Source organism: Centropristis striata, chromosome 15 (assembly GCF_030273125.1).
Source record: "Centropristis striata isolate RG_2023a ecotype Rhode Island chromosome 15, C.striata_1.0, whole genome shotgun sequence".
NCBI lineage: Eukaryota > Metazoa > Chordata > Actinopteri > Perciformes > Serranidae > Centropristis > Centropristis striata.
In genome coordinates this window covers 3,179,655-3,192,366 of record NC_081531.1, presented here as the reverse complement: position 1 = coordinate 3,192,366, position 12,712 = coordinate 3,179,655, and positions in this window count along the sequence as shown.

Sequence of the window (12,712 nt, the reverse complement as noted above, 5' to 3'; positions counted from 1 at the left end):
AAATGTGAACTAAAATGAGAAAACATACAATCCACGTTTACATTGCAACATTATGGTATATAACAAATGTTTTACATAATTTGTCAAAACTTTTGAAAAAAAAGGTTGTATTTAGAATATGTTCTGCTCAATATTGACGAAAATGTGTAAATGTAGAAATATTTCTTTTTAATTCATTTGATGTTTTTTAAAATTGAGTAATTATATGTATAAGTCCACTTAAATACAATGTAGGTGAATGAAGTATTTAATATTCATCATTTTTTGTGGTTACACCATTTGACATTTTGCCAACCCTTATTTGTCAACGACCCATATTTAATGTTTGATTTGGCCCAGTTATTAGGGATGTTTGAACCTTTTCAGTGTTCAGTGATTTTTGAATGAACTTGTTGTAGTTTCACTGATTGTGCAGCAGAGGGCGCTCCTGTTAAAGCTTTGAGAATGGACAGAGTGAGTTTTCAAAAGGCATTCAAAGCATGTCCCTTGATTTAATATTGATATTACAAGGTTCTGCTATGGATCATTGTGTTTCTGTATTCTCCATAAAAACACAAACTGAGCATCCAGCAGCTTGATAATATAGTCAACCCTTCAAGCCCCCAATCTGCAACTTAACTCAGAGTAACCTTTACATTTAACACACATCACAGTTATTAAGGCATAGAGCTATAAACTTATTTTACATCACAGTTTTGGAATATTAAAAATGGCAGTGGTGCTCTTTTTCTTTTCTTTTTTTAAGGCTTGATGGTTTCTAATACTCCCTATGTTATCATTATGAAATATGTTGGGAATCTTCTTTATCTTTATGTTCTTTATGTTCTTTTTTTAGAAGAGGAGAGGAGATACGCCTTCATTTTGTCTAAATGCAGGTTGTGTTGTATTAAAATTAGGAAGCATATCATATCACAGCATGTATACGGTGGCTGTTGATTCCATTACTGCTTCAGTGACAAACAAGTTAAATAAGATGAGAAACTGGAGTCATTTTATCAGGACTTGGAGTATGTATGCTAAACAAAACACGGATTCTAAAAAACTCACATGATCGAAGATAAAGATAAAAAGTCATGGAAAAAAATATGCCTGGTACAACTAAAGGTACATTTGTTTTGACAACTATAATGATAACAACAAAAATAGCTGATAAGAAATGAATTTAAGTGCTGATATCTAGACATTTAACATGGTTTCTTGTTGGAAATTTTGGTTTTTATCAATAAAACCATGGCAAATGTCTAGATATCAGCTCTTAAATTAAACTCTTATCAGCTATTTTTGCTGTTATCATTATACTTCTCCAAACAAATTTTCTTTTAGTTGTACCAGGCATTCAAATGGTCCAGGTTTAAACCAGGTTTAACCAGGTTTAAATACTAATTTATTTCCATAGATGTTAACCAATATTCCTTTATTATTATACAGTCATTAATCCATATATTATCTCTTTTTTGATTTGATTTTGAGTTATTGCCTGAATCAGTTCTCTACACACAACGATAAAAAGCTTTAGTAGACTATGAGTTGCTAATCAGCTATGAAATATGAAATAGTTGGGTAGTTGTTACTATTAATTATGTCATATTCATTTTGGATGCTTGACAGGACTAAAGGACACAATCTATGGCTATGTTAGTCTGTGTGGACTATAAGAACCATTGAAACCGCTCTTTAAGACAACACAAACACTGATTACAAATATATAACATACAGTCATGGAAAAAAACGGTGAGACCACCTTGTTTTCTTCAATTTCTTGTTCATTTTAATGCCTGGTACAACTAAAGGTTCATTTGTTTGGACAAATATAATGAAAACAACAAAAATAGCTGATAAGAGTTTAATTTAAGAGCTGATATCTAGACATTTAACATGGTTTTATTGATAATAACCAAAATAATCATCATGAAGTTGTCATTTTTTACATGACTGTATGAAGCACGAATGGGTGTTCCTCAAGGTTCTGTACTGGGCCCCCTTTTTTTCATTTTTCATATTAATGATCCTTTAGTTGTATCAGGCATTAAAATGGACAAGAAATTGAAGAAAACAATGGTCTAATAATTATTCCATGACTGTACAATTATATATTTTGATTACAAACATATAACATATATCTTGTTTTTCCATGTGAGAATGGTGATCATTAGTTAGTAATTTCATCTAAAAATACATAAAAAACAAACATATTTTTTTTACTCAAGTAGTACATTTTAAGAGGGAAAGAAGGCGAAGAGCTTTAATAGGCCCACTGCTTCTTTTCCAACTGTGTGGCTGATTGTCAAAAGACCATAGCAACCTATCGGCAACCTTCTTGAGAGCAAAGAAACAATTCATGCAAAAAGATCCCGTAATGTGAAGCAGAAACAGAGCGGGCTGCGTGGAGGAAGGGGGTCGTCTACTGTCGGGGTAGATGTGCATTAGGGAAGACTAAGAGAGCACTTAACTATGCCGCGTGTGTGTGTGTGTGTGTGTGTGTGTGTGTGTGTGTGTGTGTGTGTGTTTGGGAGGGGGGGTTGCAAAACTGTCTGGAACAAGACACACACACAAAGACGCACAAAATTTCCTTTCAGTGCTGTTCCTGCCATTCATGTTAAGACTTATTGTGATTTTTTTGGGTGACATAAAATAATCTGTTTCCAACTGTGTGCCTCTGAATCTAAACACAGCCACAGTGAGCAGCACTGGCTTTAACCCTCTGGGGTCTATGATAATGTGGCTTTTTTTTTAAAGCGCCGTAACAAAACAAAAAAATGAGGTGACGTAAAAGTCAATTTCCAGTAGTTGACGTCAAACAGCTCCAACCAAGTATTGAGTCATATAGATGGACATACTTTTAGAGGCCAACATTTACATGTTAAATATACTTTTTAAAATTGGTCTTTTGTAGAATTCAGATGTTGAGATAAAAAGTCATAATTTTGAGACAGAAAGTTGAAATAATAAGATAAAAAAGTCATAATTTTGACATAAAAGGTCGTAATCTTGAGATTTAAAAAAAGTTGAAATTATGAGATAAAAAAGTCACAATTTTGAGATAAAAAGTCATAATTTTGAGATAGAAAGTTATAGTTGTGAGATTAAAAACAGTTAAAATAATGAGATAAACATTTTAAATTATGAGATAAAAGTCATAAATTTGAGATGAAAAGTCATAACTTTGAGATTAAAAAAATCATAAGATAAAAAGTCATAAACATGACATAAAAGCTCATAATTATGAGGCACTAACCCTAACCCTAACCCGGCGCTAACCCTAACCCAGCCCTAACCCGGCACTAACCCGGCCCTAACCCAGCCCTAACCCGGCACTAACCTGGGCCTTAACCCGGCCCTAACCCAGCCCTAACCTGGTGCTAACCCTAACCCAGCCCTAACCCGGCACTAACCTGGGCCTTAACCCGGCCCTAACCCAGCCCTAACCTGGTGCAAACCCTAACCCAGCCCTAACCCAGCCCTAACCCGGCGCTAACCCTAACCCAGCCCTAACCCGGCACTAAACCGGGCCCTAACCCAGCCCTAACCCGGCACTAACCTGGGCCTTAACCCAGCCCTAATCCAGCCCTAACCTGGCGCTAACCCTAACCCAGCCCTAACCCGGCACTAAACCGGGCCTTAACCCAGCCCTAACCCAGCACTAACCCAGCCCTAACCCTACCCCGGCCCTAACCCAGCCCTAACCCAGCACTAACCCAGCCCTAACCCTAACCCAGCACTAACCCGGCCCTAACCCAGCCCTAACTCTAATCCGGCCCTAACCCGGCACTAACCCTATCCCGGCACTAACCCTATCCCGGCACTAACCCAGCCCTAACCCTATCCCGGCACTAACCCAGCCCTAACCCTAACCCGGCACTAACCCAGCCCTAACCCTAATCCGGCACTAAGCCAGCCCTAACCCTAACCCGGTACTAAGCCAGCCCTAAACTGGCACTAAACCAGCCCTAAGCTGGCACTAACCCTAACCCGGCACTAACCCAGCCCTAACCTGGCACTAACCCAGCCCTAACCCTAACCAGGCCCTACCCTGGCCCTAACCCAGCCCTAACCCGGGCCTAACCAGGCCCTAACCCGGGCCCTACCCAGGCCCTACCCCGGCCCTAACCCGGCCCTGCTTGAGGTGAGCCTGTTGTCGGTCCATGATACATGATAGACAGCTTTGCTCATCCCCATGTGAGTGTCTGCTGCCTGTATCGACTCCCCTCTAACGCATAATTCCATTAATCAGTTCAATTTCCCTGTGGGCAGTGGTTTATTTCCGTCATCAAATGCCTGATGAAATCTTTAGACGCTGCGTATTAGGGAACAATCCCTACAAATAGCTGATAGTGTTAACCAGTCACAAGCTGCGCTGAGGCATCGCTCAGCTCTAATTTGAAAGGGAGTGAGGTGATAATGCGATGTGTCATCCTTTTGTGGGCGTGCATTAATGGCGCCAGCCAAGATGGCAATTGATGGCAAATCAACTTCTTCCAGCGGGAAGGCAACAGGGGAGGGAGGGAGGCTCGGCTTGGAGGAGAGCGAAAGAACATTGACTGGCAAACTGCAGAGCCACAGCGGCCTTTAATCCATTACTTCTCTTGATGGGAAAGGTTTACTGCATCTCAGCCGTAGATAGCATGTGCATTTCACTCTCTGCTCTCCCTCCTGTGCTCTCCGGCTGCCTGTTATCAGAGTTTAGTGGCTCGACGTGAGGAATCTGGGATTAATGCTCTAGATTTGATCTTCTTCTGTTGCTTTTCTCAGTGGAATGAAGTTTGGAAATCCCCAAAGGGGGCTGGACGGACATGTTGACGATGAAACGTTTGGCTTGCCACTTGTTATACAGGTGCATGTCAATACATTAGACCAGGGGTCTCAAACTAAAATTACCTGGGGGCCGCTGGAGGCGGTATCAAGATGACCAAAAAAAGACACAAAATGACAGAAAGAACACTAAATTACTTAAAAAAGACACAAAACTACAAAACACAAAATGACCAAAAAATACACAGAATTACCAAAAAAGACACATAATTATTTAAAAAAAGACACAAAATGACCTAAAAAAAGACACAAACTTACCACAAAAAATACACAAAATTACTAAAAAAAACACATTATTAAAAAAAGACACAAAATAATTTTAAAAATACACAGAATTGCCAAAAAAGACAAAAAATATATATATTTTTTAAAGACACAAAATGACCCCATACAAGACACAAAATGACAAAAAAAATACTAAAAATGAAATTACTAAAAAAGACACATTATTAAAAAAAGACGCAAAATTATTTCAAAAAGACACAAAATTATAAATAAAAAAAACACAAAATTATTATTTTGAAAAAGACACAAAATTATTTTTAAAAAAGACACAAAATTATTTTAAATGAAAGACACAAAATTACAAAAAAAGTAATTAAAGGGACCTTCCACACACAACACAGTAAAGTGCCATTCATATAAAACTCACATTAAACTTTCATATCAAGGTGGGGGCCACAAAATATCGCCACAAGGGCCGCAATTGGCCCACGGGCCGCGAGTTTGAGACCAATGGCCTAAAATATCACAATATAATGTATATTGTCCAGCTCGAGCTAGCTGAGAACTGGATTCAAATAGGAGCATAATGAAGCTAATGGACCAGCAATAAAGAAGCAGACATGGAACGGCATGCTGAGTCACGTTTGGTTGCTCTCTGATGTTAACTACTAAGTACATCCAAGAACAGATGAAGATAGAGGAAATTGAAAGACTGGAAATGAACTCAAACATTTTGAGGAGTAGCGTAGCATCATGGTGAAAGGCCCCGATGCACATATTGCTTTTGTACACTACCTTTTCCTGCAAATAGCTTGATCTCAAATAGAGAGCGCTTCACAAACAAGCATTGCAGACACAACCATGTCATGGCAGGTACATTAGGAAGCTCTGTGTCAAGTGTGGAGTTGTTTGGATGAGCGGTTCTTGAGAAAGTTGCAAGCAGCAATGCTCAAAGCTCTGACCTGCAACTGGTTCTAAAACACCAAACCTATATTTTAAACTTTCCCAAAAACATTTGTGCATGAACTACATGGACCTCGGTGGAGCAGTGGGAGCTAATCAATTTTGGCTGCAGCGGATTTAGTCAAAACTAAAAAGACGTTGAAAAGAAAATCAGTTTTCCATTGTTTTATTGTAAATGTAACAATTTTACCTCTCACAATCACAATTCCACCTCTCACATTCACAATTTCACCTCTTGTGCATGAGCTACATGGACCTCGGTGGAGCAGTGGGTGCTAATCAATTTTGGCAACCAGGAAGAAAAAAAATAATCCTCCCAAGTATTATGTGTCTTTTGGTAGCAATTTAAAAGGTTTTAGACTCTGTTAAGTTATTTATTTTAGGTCTGAGACACAAACAAGAAATAAAATACTGTGTCCTTGACTTGCAAAATTGCACCTCTGTATTAGCTGAAAACATTCAGCCGCAGTGTTCACCACTAAAATGTTGTGACAAGCAGCATTGATGCCCCTTTTGGTCAACACAAGTCCATTAAAATGTTTCTCCTTATACTGAGTATACAAGAATTGCAACTGTCAGCCTAACTTATGATCAATATTAATAAATCCTGCAACAGATTCGGCTGCAGCTGACTCAGTCAAAACTAAAAAGAAGTTGAAAAGAAAATCAGCAGGCCAATTGTTTTATTCTAAATGTAACAATTTTACCTCTCACATTAACAATTTCACCTCTCACATTCACAATTTTATCTCTCACATTAACAATTTTACCTCTCACATTAACAATTTCAATTGTTAATGTGAGAGGTAATTTTCAATTTTGGTAATTCTGTGTCTTCTTTAATAATTTTGTGTCTTTTTTGGCAATTTAGTGTTTATTCAGTCATTTTGTGTCTTTGTTTGGTCATTTGGTCTTTTTTTTAGTAATTTTGTATCTTTTTAAATAATTTAGTTTTTTCTCTGTCATTTTGTGTCTTTTTTGTCATTTTATGTCTTTTTTTTAGTAATTTTGTGTCTTTTTTGGTCATTTTGTGTCTTTTTTGGTCATTTTGTGTCTTTTTTTAGTAATTTTGTGTCTTTCTAAGTAATTTAGTTTTTTCCCTGTCATTTTGTGTCTTTTTTTTTCATTTTGTGTCTTTTTTTAGTAATTTTGTGTCTTTTTTTGGTCAGGTAATTTGAGTTTGAGACCCCTGCACAAGAGGAAAGCACTCAGCTTCACCAAACAGGACAGAATCATCTGGCAGAGTATTGGAGTGAAGACCAGGCTTTTATAGTGAGGTTGACGAGCTGAGTGGGTACAGGTGTGTCTCGTCTGCTGCCACAACATGCCCTGCACACTGCAAAAAGTCAGCTCTTAAAAACAAGGAAAAAAAGTAAAAAAATTAGGTGTATTTTGCTTAAAAATAGCAAAATGATCTGCCAATGGAACAAGAAAATTTGTCTTGTCAAGACTTTCCAAAGCAAGTTAAAATATCTAATCTCAATGAACCTACAAATACCTTAGAATTAGTGTATTCTAACTAATAACAAGTGACTTTTTCTTGATTCTAATGAAATATACGTGGCCTATTTTCTCAATATGCTGAAAAATATTCTTGAATTAATAATCAGTAAATGCTAGAGCCATCATCTTGACATAATGATATGCATAGGCATTATATTTCTAGAAACCAGCAAAGTCACGCTAAAAACTAGTCAACTTTTCTTGATACAGCTACAAATATTTTTATCTGTAGAATATTTTTCTTAAAATTCTTGAAATAAGGTAAAAGCCGTGGAATCTTAATATCAAACAAGTGAAACAGTCTTAAATAAAAACTGCTGACTAAGAAGAATTTAAAAAAATAAGCAGATATCCCCTTGATCTAAGATATTTCATCTTACTTAGATTTCAGTTTCTGCAGTGCTGTACTTTTCTTTTCACTGCTACTATGACTATTACCATTAGTCCAATTGCTTCTATTATTACTATTACTGCTACTACTGCTGCTATTTGATTTAATCTAACAGCACCACAATTACTATCATTAGTCAAAGACTTCATTGTAGGGTTAGTGCTATTATTGTTCACCTTGTTCACCTTGATGCAACCTTGATGCTCAGAGTAGATCAGAGTTGCTGTTGTCTTCTGAAGAGGAAGATTTCTGCAGAGAGGGATCTATGTTACATCTACTGTTGACCTGCTATCTCCCCCTAAAAACACACTGCCCACCAGCCCTAAGTCTCCTCCGCCTCCTGTACTGATAACAGTACATGTAATAAAATCTAAACCAAATTATTAATTACAGGTCAAATCCTTTGTACTTAAAGTCCTTGCTGATTTCTTATCTAAGCCCAGCTACATTACTCACAGTCCAGTTGGAAAAGGGGGAGAAATAATTTTCAGTGGAGGGCGTGGAAGAAAGTTTGATTTCAGGCTGAGTTTCAATAATTTGCTGTCTTGCAAATTAAGTTTCTTTGTCGTCCTTGTTGTTTGATGAAGCCTTCTCTGGCAGTTGTGATGAACTTTGTGTTTATTAATGCAACATTTATGCACGGAGTAGATCAGAGTTGCTGTTGTCTTGTGAAGAGGAAGATTTCTGCAGAGAGGCTTATATGTTACATCTGCTGTTGACCTGCTATCTCCCCCTAAAAATACACTGTCCACCACCCTTAATTCAGGGTACAATTGGGCTGAATGACAAGGAACTTCTTCTCCTCCTCCTGTACTGATAACAGTTCATGTAATAAGTTAGTCTAATTAGTTGGATTGGAGTTTTTCTGTGAAATGTAGGAAATCACTGACTGAAGTGGATGTATAGAAGAGATGGGTTGAAGTGAAGTTGTATTATCTAAAGAGGACATACCATAACTGAACATCACAACATCAATCAATTGATTAAAATGATGAAGGTAGGCTATAAAAGGGTTTTAAAAATGCACTCACTGCAGTGAAATGGCTACAATGGGGATCAGCATCATGACACATGAATGGAATCGGGCTCATTAAATCCACAAGAGTGTTGGATTTCCCATTTAGGGACCCCAGTACGTAGAAATATTAAATTAGAAATGTTTTTGCCCCAACTTGCCCACTGCACAAGATTAGCAGCTGGGTTATTTGTAATGGGGAGACTGTGGCACTCTTGTGCCCGTTTTTATTCAGGTATCTTGAAGTCAGAGGTACTCACTAAAATTTAGCCTAACTATTAAATTATTTCACCTCCTTCCTGACAAGATATCACAGCTTGGTTGGCACCAATGTGAGCCCATTACAGCTTCTGAAAGACAAGAAAATTGGCAAAAAGTTCTGACGGCCTGCAAACACTACAAGGTTAAAGTGCTACTAGACTATGTATCAATAACAAAATATTCCAATTATCTACTAATTCATCATTGTACTTTAAATAAAGTGAGATCTTAAATGCCAATCTTTCCCTGTAATGGAGTGTTTTTGTAGTGTGTTATTGCTTCTGTTACTTACAAGAGAAATCTGGAGACTTTCTTATTGTCAACACATTCACATATAAAGACCAAAGACAACAATAAACGTATCTACTAACAAGTGTTGTCTGTGTATCCAAAGCCTGATAAATCTTCTGACTCTGTGTCTAAAAACAAAAACTAATTAAGAAGCCCTGCTGTTGCCATGGGTGACATGTTTTAAAAAAAAAAAAAATTCCAATAAAGATTCATTCTTCATAGACATAGTCCTGCTGCCACCAGGACTCACTGGAGCACCAAACGTGCTGCTGAAAACAGCAACAAAAGCTCTGTTTCCTCCTGTTCAAGTCATGTTTGCCAGAATCTACAGTGGCCAGCTGTTTTGGGAAATGACTGAGCCTTTTCTTTTTAAATTAAACTATGTGCTTGTGAGATGTTTTTGAAGATTAACAGCTTCAGTTGGAACCACTGGTCACTGGACTGAGTTGGACAGAGAGTCAGAAAGACGTTTCCATGGCACAATAAGAACGAATCATACATAATATACCACTGCTTTATGTTGACCTTCAGTAAAAGAAGAGTATCTTCTCCACCACTGACAGCCAGATTATCGAGGTGGGGGGGGGGGAATCTAAACAGCATAGTATCGTGAAATATTGCATGGCAATATTATATCAATTCATGGCCTCCAAGTAACGATATTTAACGTTCCCGCCATCAGTATTTTGGAGGTACTGGTATCATATGAAACAAAACTAGAAGATCGTGAAAAAAAAACAAAATAACAAAAAAAGACACAAAATAACCCAAAAGCCTTAAAATATAAGCCCTATAAAAGACCTTAAATGCCACTAATTGTTAGTTAAAGTTTGATAAAATGCTGCAGTTGTTGTCGTCCAACATGTTTGATATCAGTTGAGTTCAGTTTGACTGAATACTTTGTTGGTCAGTCTGTGGGTTTGACTCTCATTGTGGAGAAATAAAAAGACTGAAGTGAGATGAATACAATGAGAATTTTATCTGATTGGACAAAATAATTCTTGATTGAATTTAATTTTGTGGACACAAAATACAGTTAACTTGATCTCTCTCAACGGCACCGAGTTGGTCTTGGTCTTGCTAGCCCGCTAATGTTAGCATGCAATTGATCGCCGGCTAACGTTAGCGGGCTAGCAAGACCAAGACCAAGACCAACTCTGTGCCGTTGAAAGAGACCAATTAAAAGGTGAATCATTCATTTATTTGATTTGTTTAACTGCAATGTGATTGATACGGCTAGCGGGCTAACGCTATGTATCACGTTGAAACATGACAATATCATTATCAGGAAATAACTAATTATCTTGTATCTTATAATTATCTTGAAATAACGTGATAATATCACATGCGTGTCCAGACGTGTGCATCACTTTTAAGTGTCCTCTGGAAACACTTCTGTTGTGTTGTGGTCTTTGCAGCGTTTTCTAAATGCTGCACTTGTGTTGTCTAATTGATGATGATTTTTTCTCAATTTGCCTGTGTTTTGTGTATTTGCATGTGTTTTCTCAAGTTGCAGTGCTGTGAGCTCTCAGGGCCACCGTAAAATACTAACTAATTGCCTTGAAATATCTCAGCTATGACTAAATAACGACTCTGCATTGATGGGTAATTACTACCGGCATTATGAAGGTAACTACAGTAAAATAATAATACAATTACTATGTAAAAAGAGAGAAATTACCCATTTACCTGGTAGTATAATCCAATATCCCACCTGTCCATCCAGCTACTAGGTTATTAGGCTGTTATGGCTGGTAATAACTAACAACTGCTAAATAATGAAAACGCAATTATTATATAGAGTTGATTTTGTACATTTTGATAGAATACGGACATAGTTCACTGGGTACTGAGGTCTTTTCTATTTTTCAGCTCACTTTGTTTAAAAAATCCTTTACATAGCTGCCAGCATTGTGCTGAAATGAAGCACCATGCATCTGTTCTTTGTGATTAGAGTTGGACAAGTCCAATCACAGAGAAATAGGACAAAAAAAAAACCTCAGAGCATCCAACAATTGGACCTTAATATCTACATTAATACATACACGTCTTCTTACACTTCACACAGCAGCGTCCACACTTTTCAATGTACACACTAGCATCCTATTTCCCTACAAGAGGCGTCTTTTGTAATAGCCAATTGTTTCTCCATCATAACAAACGCAAAAACCTCAGCCAATAAAGGAATCTATGAGTAACCTATGCCCGTTTCATCACACACTGTTCCCACAGTATGCCATAACTGATAGGCAGGCTGCAGAGATGAAGAAGGAAAGTAATATGCACAGGTCCTGCCCTTAATTTGTACATACATTCTTCTGCATTTACACAAAAAGCAGGTGGGGGAGGGGGGGGCTTGTGCTCTTTGGCAGCGCTACACTGAGGAAGGCAACAGCTGTTCATTTCACGCCGACTGCACCTTTGTTGACCCCATTTCCGTCTGTGCGGTCGCTAAGACAGTGGAGAAATTAGTTGTATTACCCGCTCCCTACCGCAGCAGGTCTAGCTGTGATTCTGCCCAGATTCTGTCCATTACAGTGGCCCCTCTGTCTGATTAGCCCCAACACACTCACTAACATGCCAAATCACTGCCTCACTCGTCCACCGCAATCCTCCACTCACCGACAAACAGACGGAGAGGAGGAGAAAAAAAAAAAGAAGGAAACTCTGACTGAAGCAGACAGGCAGAAAGAAAGAAAGAAGTGAGGAGGACAAATGTGGGAACTTAAATGCAGACGGCAAAATGTTGTTTTGGATCAAATGTCTGGAACAAACCAGAAGATTCAGATAAGAGATATAATAGCAATTTTTTCGCAAAGATGATCTGATGTTAATGACATTAATGGAATCAGGATCCAACAGCTGTATCTTTTATCTTTGAGGATATGTGCTTTAAATGTTGATTAACTCCCTCTATTGTATGGAAACCTAAACCACCGAAACTCACATCATAGTAACAGCTATTACAGGGAATTATTATATATGGAATGAAAGACTATATAAATATATGTTAAAGTTTGGGAATGTGGATTGAAAACCTGATATATATATATAAACCAGAGAATATATACAATAACCTGAGAATATACAGAAACCTGATAATATATAGAAACCTGAGAATATATATTAAAACCAGAGAATATATATAACTAGAAAATTTCCTCTGGGGAAATTCTGAAGGGCGACGGGGGCTACTGCCGGTGTGTGTACACTATGATGAGATTCTTGAGATTTCAAACAATTAATACTAGTAA